Below are 23,244 nucleotides of genomic sequence, written 5' to 3'. Positions count from 1 at the left end.
CTCTTACCCGAGTAAGAGAATCCAAGAGGAAATACTAGCTATTACGCAGAGAGCTCTGGACAGAAGCTCCATTTGTCAACAAGAATTCGATTATCTTAATAAACAGTATTTCAATATTCCAGTCCTTTATGGAGTACCAAAAATGCATAAAAATGCAGTGAATCCCCCATATAGACCAATTGTATCTACTATTGGTTCCATCACGGAACCCCTATCTAAATACGTAGATAAATTTTTAAACCCCTTGGTCAGCACCCTACCAGGCTATATCAAGGACACGGGCCACCTCATAAACAAGATTGAGGGTTTGTCGTTCAACCCCGACACAGATTTTCTGGTTTCTATGGACATAGAAGCCTTATACACAAACATCCCACAGAAAGGAGCACTAGAGGCAGTAAAAAGTTCATTGGAAAAGAACAGTAATACTGAAGACATACTTTTTATTCTAGAATGCCTTGCAATTGTCCTCAATGAAAACTACTTCGAATTTGACAATATTATTTACAAACAGATCCATGGTGTAAGCATGGGAGCAGCCTGTGCACCCAATGTTGCTAACACCTACATGGGGTCCTTTGAAGAGCGCTGTATCTTCAATGAAATTGCTCCTTTTTTTGAAAATATTCAACACTGGAACAGATTTATTGACGATAACTTTTTTATTTGGAGGGGCCCTGAGGAACAACTTCAAGAATTTATTCTTTGGCTCAACCTTTGTGATAGCCATCTTAAATTCTGCGCCAATATTAGTAAGAGACAGATTGAGTTTCTAGATCTTTGGATCCAAAACATAGAAGGCAAAATTGAGGTGTCACTGTATACCAAACCCACGGCAAGGAACACCATTCTACAATATCAGAGTTATCACCCGCGTAATCAAAAAGACAATATACCGTTTAGTCAATTCCTTAGATTGCGTAGGAACTGTACTACCATGGCTAATTTTGAAGTTCATGCCAATGACCTTAGAGGTAAATTACTCAAAAGAGGATACCCTCATAGAGTCATAAGAGATGCGTACAAAAGAGCCAAATATTATAACAGGGATGCTCTTTTACAACAAAGGACCAATACTGAAGAAGAAAAACTTGTATGTGTTACTCGTCACTCCAATTTTAATAACAAATTGCGTCAAATTATAGGCTCGCAATGGCATATTCTCAACATAGGGGATCCAAATTGTAATATGCCCAAACCAATCTTTGCTTTTCGACGGAATAAGAATTTACGCAATTCACTAGTGAAATCCCACTTTAATAACACCAAGAAGTGGATACAAAAATCTATCACTGGCAATAATCCGATATTAGGCAACCATAGGTGCGGCAGTTGTCACGCCTGTGAGTCTGCCATTATATCCAGTGTATTGGAATGGGGTAAGTCTGTATTTCATCTCACAGAAATGACTAATTGTAGATCATCTAACATTATCTACCTTATTCTCTGCCCCTGCAAAAAAGGTTATGTAGGAGAAACAGGCAGGGAATTCAGAACAAGATTGAGTGAACATAAATCCTCAATCAGGAATCAACGAAGAGGGGCTCCTCTAGTTGAACATTGGCTCGATAAAAATCATAAAATTGAGGATATAAAATGGATCATTGTAGAAAAAGTACTTACTCCAAGAGATAAGAATACTGAGTCATTGAGGAAAAAAAGAGAGGTATTTTGGATGTTTACTCTCCAAACAGCTGTCTCTGGCCTTAATGAACATATCCCTTGGGAAAATGCTCTTCTGTAAACTCACTACATGATTCACTTTGTCAGTTTTTTACTTATTGACCATGAGTATTTTTGGTCACTTTCTACTTCCATCCAATGACTTCTGTGTGTCATATCCACACACATTGTAGCTGTTCTCTCCACCGTGTCTCATTTTGTTATTTATTGTTGACATATAGTTCGTACCCTTTCTGCCTCTATACCATTTGCCAAGGTTTTCTAAAAATAGCGCTTTTTTCTTATATTTGGTTTTGTCTTTATTACTTCACATTTTTACCTATTTTCTTCTTGTTAACTTTGATTGTTTCGTTATTTTATGTTCTAGCAGCTCCTCGCTTCATTTTTCTATTTTTAGTATCATTGCTGTTCCCTAATGTTTAACCGCCTTCAGTACGGCTCTATTCCCTTCTATTTTTCACCGTCTTGAACCTATCCAATATGGCGGCCACGTATTGACGCTGAGGATTTCATTCATTGTGTAACCTCGCGTTTTCCTTTTACTATCTACTTTATTTTCGATCTAACACCAGCTGCAAGGTGTTTACGTTCCTTATTTCCAGTTTTTCTCTCCCGGGTGTTTCCCATATATATATACTCCTTGTGTCGGTTATACCTGTGAGAGGTCCGCATTTACGGACATCGCTTTTTTGGACACCGCTTTTCCAGATTTAGTTTGAAATCCTATCTGCCGCCGTAAAGGTAAGACCTTAATCTATGTCTTTATACATTTTGGCTCCGTTTATATTAAAATTGGTCCTGGTTTCTTAGACTTTTTTTCTTTCCAGGGTTTATCTATTCCTCCGACTCTTCTACTCTTCTACCCTCTAGCCGAAGGATTTTACTGTTCTGAAAATATTGCAATTCACCGGGCATGCGTAACCATAACGCCCTTAAGTAAGTAGGGGTCCCTTAGTGGGCGCTAATTGATTAGCTATTGTTACTCTTATCTTCACCACCTTCTTTTCCTTTCTAGCCCGTCCGGCGTTCGATCTAGACACTCCGATTTGGACTGTGTTGATAGTACCTTACATAGCTTCATCTCTTTATTCAGACCTTGGTAGTCCGATATTTTTCATTATTGCCTGATTATTTCAGTATAAAATCTTTTGTGCGACTTACAGTCCATTGTATATAGTTGTGTAACTACCTTTAGTCATTCTATTTTTGGACTTGTTTTTGTATGATTCCTTCCCTATCTAGATGAGATAGTTCATTACGTGTTTCTCCTTATTTCAGTCCGTAACGGTGAGGCTATACTCTACAAAGTAATCTGTTGGCCCTATTCTTTAAAGGAAACGGTGCGCCTATCATACTTGTCATGAAGTAGGTCCAGTTTTATGACCTTCTTTTCTTTCACTAACATATTTTCTTTTTTATTAGTTTAATCGTTCTTCTTTAAAGGATTTAATTTTTTTTAAGGTTCATGCACGCATTCCTTCCCTTCACGTGGTGGTACCTTTTTTATTATTTTTTACCAAATGGGTGTATTGGTTTCCCTCTGGTGTTGCAGGCTCCATCACAGATTACATTTAGCTGTATGCATTGTAAATATTAGGCCATTTTACAACATGTTTTCCTTGTTTCCACAGAATGTTTAAACAAGTACTAATTCATATCCGTTAAGAAATTGTTTAATAAGTTTCCAGTCTGAACAAGACCTTGGAATAAGTTGGGAATTATACTGACACGAACTCTCAAAGGATTATTGCGCCCTGACGAAGGAACTGTGGATCTTTTGATCCTTCTCCGAAACGCGCGTCGGCGCTTCTCTCTGCTACAATTGTCATCCTTTGTGGCGACATTTCTATTTTAATGTGTATATATTATGAATGTATCATTATATGTTTTAGTAAGTGACTCTTTGTTGCATAGATTGTTTTGTATGGTTTGTGTTTTTTGTTTTGTAATATGCAATTTGTGCTCACTGTAACTGTTAAGTTTGTGTCTCACACTTGAATCTTGATTCCCCTCTTTTAACGCATGATCAAATTTGTGTTTACAAATGTATAAAGGAAAAATATAAATATAAAAATAATGACATACAAATAATGTTTAAACCTTATGATTAATAAAACTATGAATTAATAATCCATTTCTGTGGTACATGGTTGTTGCTGTATATTGATTGTGGAGATATTCCCCATAGCTTAACTATTTTCTGAGAAGAGGTTTTGTTCATATTGAGGATGCCGTAAGGACACTTGTCACTTTTAGGTCCTTATTTTCCTCACAGACTTTTTTCGATTCCGATCTTGCTGTTAGGCTGACATCCAAACATTATCCCATGAGAGAGGTTCCTCCAGTGTGGAGAGAAGCAGGTGCTAATCCAGCGGTTCCCGCGCACTTCCAGCGTATATGGGTACATGTCCCCTGGAAGAGATCTGAAGTTTTGGCTCTTAAACAGTCTCTACCGGATCCCTGTAAAAACCCTGCTGGCTATTCTAAGGAGTTGTCCCAGACTGTTGATGCCTGTATTATGAATTTAGCCGATATTGATATGTTGATGGGAAATGTAGTCCCACAAGCATTATGGGCTCGGATTCGTAGAGAGGATCACGCCCAAGCTTTGGGTGGCGATTGGGCTGCTATAATTGCCGCGGATGAAGCCCAAGTGGGTGGTGCTAAGCCTGATGTTTTGATTTCAGAACTCCCTGGTAGGATTATTACTTTAATGAAAACAATGATGCCTGCCTTGCGAGTTAATTGGGATAAATTAGCTGCGTGTAAGCAGAAGAAAGATGAGAGTGTCTCTGATTTCTTCACTCGTTTTGAGGAGAAGTTTATTGATCACAGTGGTCAGGATATGACTACGGAGGGTGGACAGAGATTATTTGTAGATAAATTCGTATTTAATTTGCTTCCCGAACTGTCACATAAGTTGAAAGACTCCGAGAGTTCATGGGCTGTTTCTTCTTCTGCCCAGATATTGGCTACTGCTCAATATTATGAGAACAGGGATAAAGAGGAGAAAGATAAGCAAGAGAAGAAGACGAAAGATTAAAAAACAAATATTCTTGTGCAACAAGCTTATCCTCCTCGTTATACTCAGCGCCAGTTTCAACAGCCTGCACAGTTTCAGAGGGCGTATCGAAAGCCTGAGCCCTTTATTCCGCGACCTTTATTAGGTCCTAACCAATGTGCCTATTGTAGAGAGGAAGGTCATTTTAAGAATAGCTGCCCGGTTTTATTGCAACGTAAGGGAGAACTATCTACTCCACGAGGCAGTGGTGGTTTCCAGATAAGATACAGGGGTAGAGGTCGAGGTATGATGCCTCAAGAACAGCGTTCCTTACCCCCTCCAAATTCTAGGAACTACTTCGATCGGCAGAATACTCAGTCTACACAGTATTACAATGATGATTATCATGTTGAAGGTGAAAATGAAAGCCTTCACGCTAACTAGGACAGCCATAGACAAAGTGAAGGAGTTGTATTGATTCCAGTAAATCAGGATGGGACTTATGTCAATGTCACTACAACGGGTGTTTCAGAGCCATTTCTTTTAGATACTGGTGCGATGAGAAGTTCTATCATTCATTCTAAACTCCCTGGGGCACCTTTGTCAGGCTTAACAAATGTATCGGTAGGATTTTCTGGCGCCCCAGTTTGTAACCCAGTCTCCTGTCCTTTGCCTATTTCAATTGGCCCTTATGATATGGAAGCTCCTCTTCTTTTAACGACTGGTTGCGGCGAGAATCTGTTGGGCTTGGATCTATTGAAAAGAATGCATGCAACGATATATTGTTCTCCTTCTGGTGTGCATCTTACTTTAGGGCAGAAATTGACTTCTTCAATGTATTTGTCTAAAGATCAATTCCCACCTGAATTGCTCTCTCTTCCTGCAACGCTCTGGGCTACGGGTCCAAATGATGTTGGTTGTCTTGAGATCCCGCTCTATGTTGTTACTATCAAGCCCAATGCTAAATTGCCATGCATTCCTCAATACAGAATTTCCAATGAAGGTGAAAGAGCGCTCTTGGATATCATTTATGATTTGGTTCAGAAGGGTGTGATTGAGGAAACAAGAGGAAATGTATGTATTAGTCCTATTCTTCCTGTTCTTAAACGCACTGATCCTTCTAAGCCTCCTGTTTATCGTTTTGTGATTGATCTTCGGGAGGTCAATAAAATTGTTGTACCACAGTTTCCTGTTGTTCCAGATATCACTGCCCTGTTAACGATGATACCTGTCTCAGCGGCTTGGTTTTCTGTTATTGATCTGAAAAATGCTTTCTTCAGCATTCCCATTGCCAAAGAGAGTAGGGATATTTTTGGTTTCTCTCTAGGAGGCCGAAGTTTCCGGTTCAAGCGCGCACCCCAAGGCTATTGTGAAAGCCCCTCCATTTATAGTCAAGCTCTGAAATGTCAGCTCAATGTTTTTCCTTTCCCCCAGGTGCTACTCTTATTCAATATATGGATGATTTGTTGATTGCTGCTGATTCAGAGGATGTCTGCAAGAATGTGACTGTTGCACTGTTACGTCACTTGTCTGATCTTAATCATAAGGTTTTGCCTTCTAAACTACAATATGTCTGTCGAGAGGTTACCTATTTGGGTCATCTCTTATCAAAGGAGGGAAGGCGATTAACCCCAGAACGAATTCAAGCAATTGCGCAAATATCTATGCCATCTACACAAAGAGAGGTGCGCGCCTTTCTGGGCATCACTTCTTATTGTAGACAGTGGATACCGAATTTTTCTTTGTTGGCCAAACCTTTGTCAGCACTCACTTTGAAAGACACACCCCAACCCCTTCCTTGGACTGACAAATGTCAGAAGAGTTTTTCTGATTTACGTACTGCTCTCTGTTCTGCTCCTGTTTTGGGTACTCCAGATTACAGTAAGCCCTTCACGCTCTATGTCCATGAAAGAGAGGGTTGTGCGTTGTCAGTCTTAACACAATGATTTGGAGACAAACAGCGGCCATGTGCCTATTTCTCAGCTACGTTAGATCCAGTAGCCAAGGCATTGCCTAGTTGTCTCAAAGCTACAGCAGCAGCAGCAATTTCTATTTGTCAGTCTGCTGGAGTGGTGCTAGATAATACTCTCATTGTTATGGTACCACATGCAGTGGATACCTTGCTAAATAGGATGAAAACACAACATCTTACAAGTGCTCGATTGTCTGGATATGAGCTGACGCTCTTGGCTAGTCATGTGCCCATCAAACGATGTAATATTTTAAATCCAGCCACACTGTTACTTCTTCCAGAAGAGAAAGGTATTCAGGAACAACATGATTGTTTTCTCCGTACTGAGGAGGAGGCAATAGGCAGGATTGATGCGAAAGATACGCCGTTAGTGGATCCAGATGGGATCCTATGGGTGGATGGGTCTTGTTTCAAACCCCCAAATGGTGAGACAACTTCAGCTTATGCTATTACCACCTTGTATACAATCGTGGAGACAGCACGCATCAGACATAATTCAGCTCAGGCAGCTGAACTGATAGCTTTGACTAGAGCATGTGTGTTATCTAAAGGAAAGAGAGTGAATGTGTACACCGACAGCCAGTATGCGTTCAGTGTGGCGCATAGCTTCGTCGTTTGTGGAAGGGAAGAGGATTCCTTGCCTCCCACGGTACTAAAATACAGCATGGTCAATTGGTAACTGATCTCCTTGAGTCACTTGTTTTGCCTACCCAGATAGCAATTGTGTGAAATGTAATGCGCATAAGAAGATTACTGATGATGTTGGTCGCGGAAATGCTTTTGCGGATGAGGTAGCAAAAAGGACAGCCAGAGATGCTACAAGTCGCATGTATGTTGCAGGCCCTGCGAATTGGGTCAGGGAAAGAGGGATGTGTGAGGACACATTAGAAAGTGTGAGATCAATTCAGGGAGATGCTACAGAGAAAGAGTTGAGAAAGTGGAAAGAGAGTACAGGAATGTTAGACGCAACAGGATGTTGGATAGAATTGTCAGAACACCAGCGTTGGCTGTTACCAGACGCCTACGTACTGCCTGTAGTTACTATGGCGCATGGTCCAGCCCACATCAGTGCAAAAGGAACATGTAAACTTCTGGCTCCAGTGTGGCTGAATGGAGGGATTCCAAAACGTGCAGATAATGTGGTGAAGCATTGTATCATTTGCTTGATGTACAATCCGGGAAAGGGAACCCCAACTCCGGCAGGTCATTTTGCTCCCCCAACATATCCTTTTGAGGTGTTGCAAATCGACTACATTCACATAGATCGATGTAACAATCTTAAATATGTTTTGGTAGTGGTATGTGCCTTTTCCAGATGGATAGAGGCTTACCCCCTGAAAGACAACACTGCTTAGTCCACTGCCAAGGTTCTTCTAAAAGAGTTCTTCCCTAGGTTTGGTTTGCCGCGCATTGTCTGGAGTGACAATGGAAGTGAATTTGTAGGCCAAATTATGCAAAAGGTGTGTACCGGTCTTGGTATAAGGCAGAAGTTTCATGCGGCAAATCATCCAGTCAGTCAGTCAGTCAAAAGGTCTTTATTCGATTTGCATCATAAAAGACATACTACACATATTAGACAATTCGACTACAATACAATTCATGTACAATACAAAAAAAGACTATAAAACCTTTAAAATAGTAGATAAAATAGTAGATTAAAAATAATCACATCATGTTAAAAAATACAATAAAGTGCAAAGAGGGGCGTGCCATTTAGCCCAAGGACCAAGGTAGATACTATTGTGTGGCAGCAGGGAACAAAGATTACGGGTCAGTTTCTTAGCCCTAAGGATCCATGCCCAACTAATAAATTTAGCAACACCAATTACTATAGGAATGGAAGTATCTGTTTTCAAAATTCTACTAGCGACCTGTGCAGAGCGGGTACTCATTAGTCTGCATGCAGGTCGAAGCCAGATACGTCTAGGAAGTTGATAAGTTGGGCAACAAAAAAGGAAGTGGTCCATGGTTTCAATCTTGTCTACACAAAAGGGGCATTTATCACTACCAAGAGGACTCCAACTTTTGGTGAGTCCTCGCAGTGGTAGAGCGCCCACTCTGAACTGGTGATACAACTTACGATCAAGGAACTTCAAGATAGTATCCCAGTAACTTTCATAGACAGAGTCATCCTTAAAAACTAGGAAAGTAACAGTCATCGTGGAACCTGTAAGGGAAGCACATCTCCTATTCTTAATGTAATTCCAGTATGCATCCTTAAGCACCTTTTTTGCCGGGAAAACTTCTGTATCAGGGTTAACCCATAGGTCACGCATCCCGAGATCATACAACAGGGTTTTGATGCTAGACAACCAGGGAATCCTATGCGACCCCTCCAACCCTTTGATCTCCAGAAGGGCTTTTGCATGGTTAGATAGTTCGGGGGTCGTCCACAAGCGACGCCAGAACGCCAGGGGTCTGTACCCTGCCCAGTCCTCTATAGGCTGAATTCCCAGATCAAACAAAAGAGGGATGCGTGGAGTGGATTGAGGAAGCCCAATAGCTGTCCGGAGGAATTTATTCTGGGCAGTCATCAATTTAGACAAGTTATTAAAACCCCAGATCTCAGCTCCATTTAAAATTGCGGGTAAAATCTTGGAGCCGTAGATCTTCATGAGTGGAGCTATTGGTTTTGTTAAAGAGTGTTTGTGCTCTTTCAGCAAAGCTCCTCCCAGTTGGGCATGCTTGAGCGCGAGAAGATCCAGCTGGTGAGACCAGCTGCACGTCTCGCTAAAAGTGACTCCAAGATAAGTAAACACTGCCGTTTGGGATAAGTTGACACCACCCAAACACACCTCCGCCTTAACCCGCCGGGGGCCGCGAAAAACCATAAACTTGGTCTTCCCAACGTTTTTTTCCAACTCATGCTCGCGGCAAAAGATCTCGAAGCGAGACAGGGCCAGCTGCAGTCCCTGTCTCGTCCTCGAGATCAAAAGGGTGTCATCCGCGAACATGAGCAGGGGAATCTTCATTCCTGCCAAGGTAGGTGCATCAGTGGGGCTATTTAAGAAGTAGTTTACAACCCCATTGATAAATAATGAAAACAGGGTGGGTGCGAGTACGCACCCTTGTCGTACACCTTTGGATACTTTAAATCTATCGGTCAGCTCCCCGGGTTTACCCCATCGGACACGGGCGTACGTGTTTTCGTGTATGGTGACCAAAAAAGAAACCAGATCTTTTGGCATGCCCATATCCAAGAGAACTTTCCATAGCTTGTCCCTCGGCACAAGGTCAAACGCAGACCTTAGGTCTACAAAGGCTGCATACAACTTGCCTCCCCCCAAAAAGACAACCTTCCAATACTGAAGTAGTAACCTGAATACTTGGTCCAGGGTCCCAGTATGTGAACGAAACCCTGCCTGAAGAGGAGACAACACATCAAAGTCAGGCATCCAAATTTGGATACGACCAAGTACAAGGCGGGCAATAATTTTTTGTACTGCGTCTATTAGACTAATGGGTCTGTAGTTACCCGGGGCAGAGCGATCGCCTTTCTTATAGATCGGCAGTATCTCTGCCCCGAGCCACGAGTCAGGGACAACAGCACCACCCGCAAGGGCATTAGCCAGGAGGGTCAGGTATGGAATCCATACATCTTGCTCCTGAATAAATAAGTCGGGAGGGATACAGTCTGGTTCTGGGGCTTTACCACTCTTGATCGAACGTAGGACTAACTTAACTTCATCAGGGGAGAATTTTAGTGTATTTTCAACAACTAGGGGACAAGAAAACTGCCTGTCCGTTAAAGCGCCAACCTTAAATTGTTTCTCAAAATACGCTACCCATTGTTGTGGTTCTACTTGATTAGAGGGGCGAATATCCGAGGGGGAGTTACCCCATTTAAGGAGATGCCAGAATTGGACCATGTTGCGAACATGACAAGCCTGATATAAATCCCTCCAGCGCTCTTCATCCCAATTTTGCTTGGCCTTGTATTGGGCGTTTTTGTAAACAAGTCTACATTTTTGGATGGTAGAAAGAGAGCCTGATTTAATGGCCTCTTTCAGAGCACTTTGAGCCATTCTGCAATCCTTGTTGTACCACGTACGTGGTCTCAACTCTTTACCCCTACCAGTGTCGGGTTGGCTTTTCACAAAAAAGGATTTGAGCTCCACGAAGAGTTTGTTGTGGGAATCCCGGATGTTATCCTTGATCAAGTTTTGGGATTCCATTTGATTAAGTGTGACCAGGGTACTGTTGATTAATTCCCTGATGGCCACACGTGAAGATTCACAAGTGGCGATCTTCGGCCATCTCACCCTTCTAAGATCATTGGTAACGATGACATCTATAGGGGAACTGCCATCTGGGTGGGTAGGGGAGGCTGCAAAAATATTAACCTTGATACACAGTGCAAGGGGGTTGTGGTCGCTCTCGACTCTACTTACTACCACCATGTCGTCTATGAGTGGCCACAAATCCAAGCTGGCTAATATATAATCAATTCGGCTCCCTGATCTACCATTGTCAAATGTGAACCTCCCCATCCTATCAGATTTAGTTCGCCCATTTACTGCTCTCATGCCCTGATTTAAACATAAACCCTTCATAAAAAGAGCAGCTTGAGACCATTTGTTAACTGGTTCCAGCTCCAGCATGGGAACACCCCAGGTTGAGTCTTCTTCCTCGGTGAAGTCCCCACAATCGCCCCCCAATGGCTCAAAACAAACATTGAAATCTCCAGCCACAATCTTATACGTGAACATAGAAGCGGTCTCCAGAAAATTCTCCAGTAGAAGACAAGTGGGAGAGCACTTGCCTCCCGGGAGACCTCTTGCATAGATGTTAATTATAAGAAAATCGGGGCCGCTTTGAGATTTGACCCTGATAATCAAAATATCAGAACTATCAATTGAAACCTCTGACACTGTAACACTTTCACATTGACGGACCCAGGTGGTTAAGCCCCCCATGGGTCTGCCTCTATGGCTCTTAACAGCAGGTTTGTGGAAATTCAAAAACCCTGTACGAAAGTGGGGAGACAGTGCCCAAGTCTCCTGAAATGCCCATATTTCAAACTCGTCAACGAAGTCAGCCCAATCAGGGATCTCGAGCCTTGACCCCAGCCCAGCAATATTCCAGGAGCCCATTTTTAATGTAGACTTCTCGACCCTGGTTTCAACTGCTTGACCTGAGACAAAATGTGAATCGATCGTTTCCACAGATGGTATCAAGATGTGACCAGGTGAAATAATCAAACAGGAACGATCTTTAGGGGGGGATGTCTTGATCGTAATATCATGGCTCAGATGACAATTAGGACCCACCAACCCTGGAGCACGCACTGGGATATGTAGGGAGCCATCCATATGTCAATCATTATCCTCCAATGTAGAAAGAATATCAAAGCGGTTAAAAGTCGCAAGGGGCATGTCAGACCTGACGGGAAATGTTGGAAGATTACAATTATCCCGTAAGGATTGTAAAAAGCCTGGCCTGTAAAAGAAGCCCAAAGGGAGGATCTTAATTGTGTTAGGGGCAAGGGGGAGGTGGTGGGCAGCTTCCAGTATATATTTGACTAGAGCAGGTGACCTGAAGCTTAACACAACACAATCCCCAGGAAAAGACTTGTGGGACTGTCCGATCCAATTAATACGCCTAACTATATTGAAGTCATCAAATAGGGCCTTACTATTTCCAATTTTGGAGCTCAAATAATGAAGGGATTTATTCTTAAGGTTGGACCAGTGTTCGTAAGATCCGTCCAGGAGTGGTGGAACATTTGCCAAGATAATCGTATAAGGGGTGGCTTGGGGAGGAAGATGTAGACTAGTGGGGGGTGAAGAGAGCCCCACACCCACCCCTTCAGTACCAACCCTGTTAACTTGAGAGGGGTGTCTTTGCAGGTCATGACGAGTATTAATACTCCTGTAGGTAACAGCTTCATGACCTGGGGCGGTGTCGTTCTCTTCCCCTATAGATGGTAGCAAAGGCGTTGCCCCCACTGGTCTTGGTGGTCTAGAACTACCAGCCTCATTGGGCACCTCCACTGACAACACCCCGTTCGATGGCAAGGGGGGCCCTGGGACTAAGCTCTTGTTACCTGAAAATCTAGCTTCCAATTGGTCCAACCTGTTGGCTACAAGATCCAATTTTTGGTGTACAGGTACAAGGAGACAGGATAGATGATCTTTAAGGCCGGCAAGAAGTAAATCCAAAAGAGGTTGTAACTGGGCCTGGCTAGAAGGAATAGTGTTTAGGTCCAAAACACACCCTTCTGCGGGGGGCCCGCTAGGCTTAAAAGGAAGCGACTCAACGATAGGTTTACTCTTTCCCTGACCTCTCGGATGTTTTTTAATAACGTCTTTTGTATTACCTTTAGCTTTATGGGCCATCCTCCCTCTTGTTGTGACCCTGGAAGGACTCTGGGTGGAAACATAACTCTGAACAGGACCCAGAGATTCCTGCACGGGGGAATAAGTGCAGGAGGAGAAGTGTTACCATCAATAGGGCGAGAATGGTCAGAGGCAGGCGAGCCAGTCTGTATCTGGGCGCATGGAAGGGAAGAGTTGGTGGGATCTAGGGAGAGTCTACGTTCCACCGCTTGAATCTCGAGGTTGAATGCTGACTCTGCTCTTATTAAATAATCGTCTAGTGTCCCCCCCGCCTTGTCACCAGCCCTCCTTTTAGACATGCTACTAAGGCAAGTATGGCCACTCTTGTTAGCGAGCACCCCGCCTTCCATTGGTATAGCACTGAAGCTTGATATAATGCACAACCAAACAATAGTAGCGTATCCCTCTGGCAACTCACAGTTCTTGACGCCAACCCCTTACAGCAGCGACGAGGAGGACGATGGCAGAGCGAGGTCCCACCACAAATGTTAGGGAGTGGGCCCAGCCCAGCCTTAACCGGGCTTTGACGGGCAAGGACGGGCCCGTCCTTGGCCCGGGCTTCGCCCGGGCGCATCCCACGCAGCGGCTCTTCCTCCGAGCCTTTAACCCTCCCCGGCGCAGCCTGATGACGCTGTAGGCAAGCGCCCGGGAGAGGGAATGCTGGGGGTGGTAGTTATCGGATGAACCGCCGTTCCCCTCACGGCACTGCAGCAGGATGGGCAGAAGTTCCGGGTTGGAGAGCCGTTCCCCTCACGGCTGACGAGGTATGTAATGTCTTCAAAATGCCCAAGAAGCTAAGGAAAGCGCGTCCCGCGCAGCGGCTCTTCCTCCGAGCCTTTAACCCTCCCCGGCGCAGCCTGATGACGCTGTAGGCAAGCGCCCGGGAGAGGGAATGCTGGGGGTGGTAGTTTTCGGATGAACCGCCGTTCCCCTCACGGCACTGCAGCAGGATGGGCAGAAGTTCCGGGTTGGAGAGCCGTTCCCCTCACGGCTGACGAGGTATGTAATGTCTTCAAAATGCCCAAGAAGCTAAAGAAAGCGCAAATCATCCTCAGTCCGCGGGTTTGGTAGAGTGCTATAACGGTACTCTCAAACTTAAGCTTGCAAAAGTACAAGCCAGCACAGGTCTTAATTGGCCCGATGCTTTACCTTTGGCTCTCCTGTCCAGTAGAACAGCTGTACATTCTCGTTTGGGACTCAGCCCGAGATTGTTTTCGGGCGCCCAGCTAATGTATGGGGAGTCCCTCGCCCTAGGAAGTATTCTGATATACAGTATCCAATGCTGATTGACTATTTACATGACCTCACCACTAAATTACGTGTTCTACGCCAACAGGTTCAAAACGCTTTACCAGAAGCCTCCACAGACCCAGGTCATTCTATCCAACCTGGAGACTGGGTCTGCGTGAAAACTTTTCAGAGGACAAAGAATTTGGAACCTCGCTGGAGGCCACCTCGACAAGTCCTCCTCACAACTCGCACAGCAGTAAAAGTCGAAGGGAAAAAGAACTGGATCCACGGCGTGCACTGCAAGAAAGTGCCCTTGCCGTTGCCTTTTGATCAGTGGGTTCGCAATGGTATAGGTGATTCTAAAGGAGAAAAAGTCCCCCGATTCATACCTTTAAGTAGTGCACGCCTGGATGGAACTCGATCGGAGAAAGAAGATGACGATATTCTACAAGAAGCCGTACCTTCCCATCTCCGATTAAACACTACAGAGCCACAGACCCTATTTCAAGACCAAACTCTACCAACAAGGACTAGATACAATTTAAGACCTAGAATGGTCAAGGACGCCTGAGATTTTCATCTCTTCTGCTACATTTATCATCTGTCCAGGTTGCAGGGTCACGGTAGGAGTCTTGGTTTGTGACCTGTATAGTGGCTAGGCCCCCAGGACTTGCAGTGTCATAGGACGGCTAATAATCACAGCCAAGTGAGTAAGGAAGATTGCCGTGAGCAACAATTTTAGAGGATGGATGTTAAATTAGGAAAGAAGGATAATAAGGAAGAGATGAGAAAGAAATATTGTAAAATATTGTACAGTCGATGTGGCGTAACATTGTGTGTTTCTATATTCTTGTGTATCTTATTGGCTTGTGTAGGTTGGGTTATTCATGCTATGCAGCAAAAAGTTGTCCCTAATTCTATCTCCTTGCCTCTTCATTCTACTATCTCCCCACATCAATTATATACACTTCCCCAACATTAACTATTCAGGAGAACAGAATATTTTAATAATTCATTTATCCAATTGTTGCACCAACACCAATTGGTAGTCAACACAACCGACTGTTGGGTGTGTGGACTTATGCCTCATACCACAGATAAAGGGATGCCATATTTAGTCCTTCCATTTTCTTATGAAGGTTCCGCTTGGGCTTATTTTGTAATATTTTCAAATGCATATCAGAGCCCATTTAGACGTCCAGTTGGTTCCTATGGTAGTAAGCCAGATTTTAGTCATAATTCTCTGATAAAGGGAATGGTGGCTATGACTAAAATTGTGGAGAATAATAAGGTTCCTGTTGACGAAAGACAGACATATACTAATTGGAACGTGACTCGTTACATTACTAGCCTTACTGATAAACTAAACAGGGAAAATCTCCACCAATTTGGACTGTCCCTCATCAAGGTAATTTCTGTTTACAAATGAATGGCCAGACTACTGACGCTGGACAAAGAAAAAGCTTTTGTTCCCATACATACATCTACACGTCTCAGAATTCACCGCCGTTAGTGCCATCCCAGGGCACATTTTTTGTCTGCCACGATAGAGCTTACACGTGGCTACCAACGGATTTTTCAGGAACATGCTCTATAGCTTTTCTTCTCCCTCCTACATACACTGCTCCTTCAGGCCATCATAGAAACAGATATGGCAGAGGGATTATTGATCCTAAAGACACGGCAGGACAAGAGGGAAGTGATTTCCTCAAAGGATTTCTTCCTTTTTGGGGCCCAATGGCCAACAGCAGAAACATGAGACAGCTGGTTCGTGTTGTTCAAACTACCATAGATGTCACTGTGGGAGCCTTGAGTAATCTCACAGCTGAACTTCAGGCGGATCGTCTCATGACTTTGCAGAACCAGATTGCTCTAGATGTTATTCTTGCAGATCGTGGTGGAGTCTGTAAATTGATCGGATCTAGCTGTTGTATTTACATACCGACGCCCCTACGGTATACCAAGCCATCTCTAAATTACACATGATCTCCGAATCGATTCATCAAGACGAAGGAGATTGGTCTTTATTAGGATGGTTTTGGGGATTACTATCTAAATGGGGATGGAAGGTACTAACCTTCCTTGGAGTGGTTTTGGCCATCATTTTTTCCTGTTGTCTCTGTATGCAGTGTGGTCCCGCCATCTGCGGTCTTTGTGCCACTCTGTGTGTCCCAAGACCTGAGTCACAGAAAACAGAGAACATTAAAATGATGTTGCAGCAACAGTTTGATGACCTCATGGCTATTGACATTGATTCAGATTAACGTGAATCTGTGTGTTTTGCCTGAGTTATAGCAAAAGGAGGGTCTGTGGAAATTCGATTTTCGATCTCGCTTGTATTCAGCCACCATTTTGTGTACCACCTCCATTTTGTGTTGCCCTCACTCAGGCAGCACAATGAACGAAGTTTTTCTGCTGATCTTACTGCGACGTGTCAAATAACCTTCTGCCTCTGTTTACGAGACTGATGTCAGGGACTGGCTGAATCCACTAATCCTCGTCTGGTTTGACTAAACCCTGTCTCAACTGTCTGTCGGCTCCCACATTCTTTCCTGACTTTATCTTATCTTCTGGCCTTCGCTATTCTCTACTTGTATTCTCTCATTTCACAACTGTCCTCCAAAACATACAAATATGTCCTGCCACCTGCAAGTTGAGTTGTAGACACTACCACTGATTAACTTTTGGGGAGGGGTGACAAAAACAGTTGGAAGAGAGGTTTATTTGGGTTACTTGATATCTTGTTTTCAAACTTTTCTCATTGGTTATATCTTGTTTTCAAACTCTTCTCATTGGATAATCATGTATGCATTGGGAGTGTTCTTGGTGAATCTATGTGCTATAAAAGATTGTGCGCCACGGAGTAAAGTGGCAGTCTCCTAAGAACATACTGAGTGTACTTCTGTGACAACTGTACTTAGCTGCAGCTAATAAACCTGATCTTCTACGCTCAACAGAGTGTCCTGTGTCTCTGTTCAACAAAGCAGGTGAACTCAGGAGATTAAGGCGTACCCTGTGCCGCCAGGCCCATAAGGCCCTGGTTCTTCAGTAATGGTGAGTAGCTGCGCTATATAAAAACGGACTTACATTTTTACAGTTCCGTTTGTATGTTACCATTGCTCGCTATCACTTGAGATCTAAGAAATTGATGCTTGATTTGCTGTATTACATGTTAATTTGAGATTCATATTGTTCTCGTTAAGAGTCTATATATATATATATATGTGTGTTATATATATTTCAAAAAATACATTTTTAAAATGTTTTGTAATAAGTAGTATGAAACGATACATTTTTTTTCTTATATTTTGGTATTTACTATTATAAGTATAAGGACATTATATTTTTGTGATCAATTTTTCTGATACAATATTTTTGTATTATGGTATTGTTCTGATCGATAATGTGTCAGTGATCCCGCACGCACAGAGTCAGCCACACAGAGACACACACACAGAAATAGTAACAGGCAGCCAAGTGTAAAAGTGGACTACATTGCTGCACTCCAGGGCTGGATTATCATTGGCTCCTGAAGAGTCAGACTTGCTTTGAAGGTAATTTCCACCAGGTGGGCAGCCCATCGACTTCTGAAACTTTGTTGATTTAGGAAACCATATTCTGGACCAGGCGCGCAACACCCATTGGGCTCACCGGGCTTCAGCCCCCCCCGTCGTGTGTGACAGCCCGGCTGAGACAGCCTCTCGGGCTGGCGTCCGTCTAATTGCAGCCGGACCCGAGTACTTCACAGGTCTTTATAAGACCATTTACTCGTTAATGAGGCTTTTGTTGTGTGTTCTCCCCTTCTTACAGCCATTCTGCCTATGGCTGGAAGACTTAGCCCCCCCCCGAAATCTTTTTCAGCCCCCCCCGAAATTTGGCTCTAGTTGCCTGCCTGTTCTGGACCAATAGGATGCCGACCTGAAACGTGATAGCCTCGTGCACCAAGTATGGGTTAAAAGTTAGAAGCAAGGGCTAAGTAAAACAGAATATTCCCACTAAAAAATGCATCACTATATTCCGAGAGATATCAAGTACTGGGGTCGCTCTCAGTCACTAGTAGTTTGCAGAGGCACAACATAGAAGGCGATTGGATTAAAGTGCTCCATTTCTGCAAAAAATAAAAAAATTACCACAAATGGGAGAATATTGGACGCAGCTGTGGAGGTGTATGTTTATTCACCTTTTTAGCCAAAATACACAACACAGCATGACAGCTTAACTCTTCGGAATTTGGAACATTTACAGAGAAAAACTGAATTCATTATAATCCGGTGGCGCTCAAAAATCCTTTTTGCTAATGCTCTTTGGATTTCTTTTACTAACGTGCAGCACGGCATTTAAGGATAACTATTCCACACTTTCAGAAACCAGTTTTTTGTTGTTTATTTTGTTCAAGGAAAACAAATATAACCAAGCATTTATTTTTAAGATAAAATAAGCATGACTTAGACTGTTAAAAAAAATCTTTCATAAAAAAGTACGATTTTGTTTTCATTCAGAGCTCAGAAAATCGAGAGTATATTAAGCAAACATTATACAGCCGACAGCATTTGATACAGTGTGTTATCTTTGGACTCCTCAGCCAGGCTTTTATGACTGTCCTGAAAGACAGGCCTTACTCGCTCAAGTTATTTGGACTTTCTCCCTGTTTACTCTTCCTTGTTAGGGCAAAGCCAGTGGAGGTTTCTCTCAGCACTTTGACTAAATAAAATACCCAGCTGAACAAACACAAAGCAGTCCCCGGATTACTTTGGTTTCTTAAAACAAGATAGGGTTTTTCAAAATGTGAATGGTTAAATATATTCATGTCTAAAGGCGATTGGGGGATGGAGATTAAGGAGTGACAGTTCCAGAGAGATTGTGGAGCAAATGTAAAATCAACAAGCATTTGCAATGCAATCGGTCTCGCTTTTTGGGACCTTATAAGTATTTACCGATGCAGCACATTATCGCACATTACTGCAAAGTTAACACTTGCCACTACCATTACTCCAGGCTAACACCATTACATTGGGATTGTTCTCATCACTCCTAAGAAAGTTTTTCCCCCTTTTTAAATCATTAAACCCATGCCAGGACCACTAAGAACAGTCCAGCCCAAACGGCCAAGCAAGGATCTCCCTGAATTCAAGCATACCATCCATTGCTTTTTTTTAACACTTCATTTTATTCACCAACAGCAGCAAGGATGGCAAATTTAATTCCACACAGGGCGCTATCTTAGCAAGCGTGGAATATGCGCATGCAGGTCTTGAGACATGTTCCGAAGTAGCATGTGACTCGAAATGAAGGAAGCGCTATATAAATACAATTCCATAAAAAAAACACACACACACACGCACGCATGCACACGCACACAACGCACGCACGCACGCACACAAACGCAAATTGAATGTTCCAATACACATGCTTACAGAAAGGCTACTATGTATGGTGAAACACAAGTGTGTGCACCAGGGTCAGACTGGGACAGAGAAAAATATGCTGACGCACTAAAATAAGAATGGAACCTGTTAGTGAATTGTATACTTAAAAAAATGGCCCATGTTTTTAAATTGGGGCAGTATTGAACTTATATAGAAACTCTGTACAAACGTTTTCCAATGTATGGAAGAAAGCATGGATTTGTGCTTGCTGCAGACACTATTGGGGAATGTTGGACTTGGCCCTTTTTGGCTAAAGTTCCCTAAACATTTTGCCTTCCCCCTAGACCTTTTTTTGGACATGGTGTTGCCAGCTTAGATGCTTTGGGCATTTTGCCACTGCTGATCAGTGTCAAAGTGCAAGTGCTCCCTTTAGAAAGTGTTATGGTAATTGGTTGTCCATGATTGGTATGTTTGCTTTACTAGTAAAGTTCCTAGTAAAGTGCACTATGTGTGCCAGGGCTGGTAATGCAAATGCTACTAGTGGGCCTGCAGCACTAATTGTGCCACCCACACCAGTAGCCCTAAAGAGAGAACTCAGGCCTGCCACTGCAGTGCCTGCGTGCAGTTTGTTAAACTGCCATGTTGTCCTGACAAGTGCACCCACTTGCCAGGCCTTACCCTTCCCTTTTTATGCACATCAGACATACCTATGGTAGGTCCAGGGTACCCCCTTGGGCAGGGTGCGGGGAACAACCTTTACAACGCAACTTTTACAACGCACTACACTTACAACACATTTTTTACAACGCAACATCCACTACAACGCATTCCATTACATCGCATGACACTACAACGCATTTTTAAAAACTACCTTTACAACGCATTCCATTACATCGCATACTGCCTTTACAACGCATACCATCACAACGCATAATATTACATTAAAACCCCTACACTATCCAACACTTACCCTACTGTTGCACCCCCTGGAGTTAGAATAGTAATTTTTACCCCTATACTATCCAACACTTACCCTACTGTTGCGCCCCCTGGAGTTAGAATAGTAATTTTTACCCCTATACTATCCAACACTTACCCTACTGTTGCACCCCCTGGAGTTAGAATAGTAATTTTTACCCCTATACTATCCAACACTTACCCTACTGTTGCACACCCTGGAGTTAGAATAGTAATTTTTAGCCCTATACTATCCAACACTTACCTTACTGTTGCACCCCCTGGAGTTAGAATAGTAATTTTTACCCCTATACTATCCAACACTTACCCTACTGTTGCACCCCCTGGAGTTAGAATAGTAATTTTTACCCCTATACTATCCAACACTTACCCTACTGTTGCACCCCCTGGAGTTAGAATAGTAATTTTTACCCCTATACTATCCAACACTTACCCTACTGTTGCACCCCCTGGAGTTAGAATAGTAATTTTTACCCCTATACTATCCAACACTTACCCTACTGTTGCACCCCCTGGAGTTAGAATAGTAATTTTTACCCCTATACTATCCAACACTTACCCTACTGTTGCACCCCCTGGAGTTAGAATAGTAATTTTTACCCCTATACTATCCAACACTTACCCTACTGTTGCACCCCCTGGAGTTAGAATAGTAATTTTTACCCCTATACTATCCAACACTTACCCTACTGTTGCACCCCCTGGAGTTAGAATAGTCATTTTTACCCCTATACTATCCAACATTTACCCTACTGTTGCACCCCCTGGAGTTAGAATAGTAATTTTTACCCCTATACTATCCAACACTTACCCTACTGTTGCACCCCCTGGAGTTAGAATAGTAATTTTTACCCCTATACTATCCAACACTTACCCTACTGTTGCACCCCCTGGAGTAAGAATAGTAATTTTTACCCCTATACTATCCAACACTTACCCTACTGTTGCACCCGCTGGAGTAAGAATAGTAATTTTTACCCCTATACTATCCAATACTTACCTTAAATGCAATTTAATATTATGCGTTGTAATGGTATGCGTTGTAAAGGTAGTATGCGATGTAATGGAATGCGTTGTAAAGGTAGTTTTTAAAAATGCGTTGTAGTATCATGCGATGTAATGGAATGTGTTGTAGTGGATGTTGCGTTGTAAAAAATGCGTTGTAAGTGCATGCATTGTAAAAGTGTGCGTTGTAACGACATACATCCGCAGGGTGCAGTGTATGTGAAAGGTCAGACATGTACTGAGGTGTGTGCCTTGTCCTGACAGTGAAATACTCTCCATTTCGTTTTTCGCTGTTGAAAGGCCATCTTCCTCATAGGACAAAATGAGAAGGCTGCATAATATGTTTCCAGCCTTTCTACCCATAGGCTTATGATGGAGAGGTGAAGTTTAGTGTGCCAGAACCAATTTAATAACACATTTTTTTGTGAAGGTGGTTTTTGCATGGTGTGTTTAGAAATTACACTTTTAGAAGTGGTTGGTTTTGTGTGTTCTAACAATTCTGTGTGTCTCTGCTTGGTTGTGGATTGACTGTTTGGATTTGGAAGCGATAGGATCTGGAGAATGTCTTGACCCAGTGGAGGAGGTGAGACAGCAGCAGACTGACCTGCATCTGGAGTATATGGGGGAGGAGTAGCCCCTGGAGGTGAAGAGGTCTGGGCTGCCGCCATAAAACAATGGCTCCATCTCCTGCTGAGTGATTAAGGATCCAGACCCCCATTATCAAAGGAAGAAGATATTACTGCCAGGGAGATACCCAGAACTGGTTCAGACAGGGGTCAGTGCCCCACTGAACACAAAGACTTCAAAGACATTTAAAGGTATAACTCTGAGAGCTGAAACCCCTGGACTTTGGAATGGAACTGTTCAAGACTGTAAAGGATTGAACCTACTTCGTGGTCAAGAGGAACCTCTGCCAAGGAAGAAACAGCTGAAGAGACTGACGGAAAGGATTGACCCGTGTTTTGTATTCTGGGGCTGGCCTGCAATTTGCTGATTTAACCAAGGAAAGGCTAAAGGGACTTTGCTGTGTGTTGTGTCCCCCTGCTTGAAAGGATTTTGCTGTGCTGTCTCCTGAAGTAACTTAACCCCAAGGGCCCGAGGAGAGCTGGGTCCCTGTTGTGGAAACCCAGGAACACAAAAGTTTCCAGGTGTGTCTCAGCGACGCTGTGTGCGTGTGCTTTTTGCAGCCTGAGACCCTCGTAAGAATTGCCCTGTGATCGTGGGCACCAGGAGTCCATGTGAGTCTCAGCGACGCTGTGTGCATGTGCTTTGTGCAGCCTGAGACCTTCGTGAGGATCGTCCGGTGACCGTGTGCACCCAGAATCCAAGTGAGTCTCAGCGACGCTGTGTGTGTGTGCTTTTTGCAGCCTGAGACCTTTGTGAGGATTGCCCTGTGATCGTGTGCACCCGGAAACTCAAGTGTGTCTCAGTGACGCTGTGTTGGTGTGCTTTTTGCAGCCTGAGACCCTCGTAAGAATTGCCCTGTGATCGTGAGCACCAGGAATCCACGTGAGTCTCAGGGACGCTATGTGTGTGTGCTTTGTGCAGCCTGAGACCTTCGTGAGGATTGTCCTGTGATCGTGTGCACCCGGAATCCATGTGAGTCTCAGTGACGCTGTGTGCATGTGCTTTGTGCAGCCTGAGACCTTCGTGAGGATTGCCCTGTGATCG

This window comes from Triturus cristatus, chromosome 12 (genome assembly GCF_964204655.1).
Source record: "Triturus cristatus chromosome 12, aTriCri1.1, whole genome shotgun sequence".
NCBI lineage: Eukaryota > Metazoa > Chordata > Amphibia > Caudata > Salamandridae > Triturus > Triturus cristatus.
Note: the sequence above shows the minus strand (reverse complement) of the source record.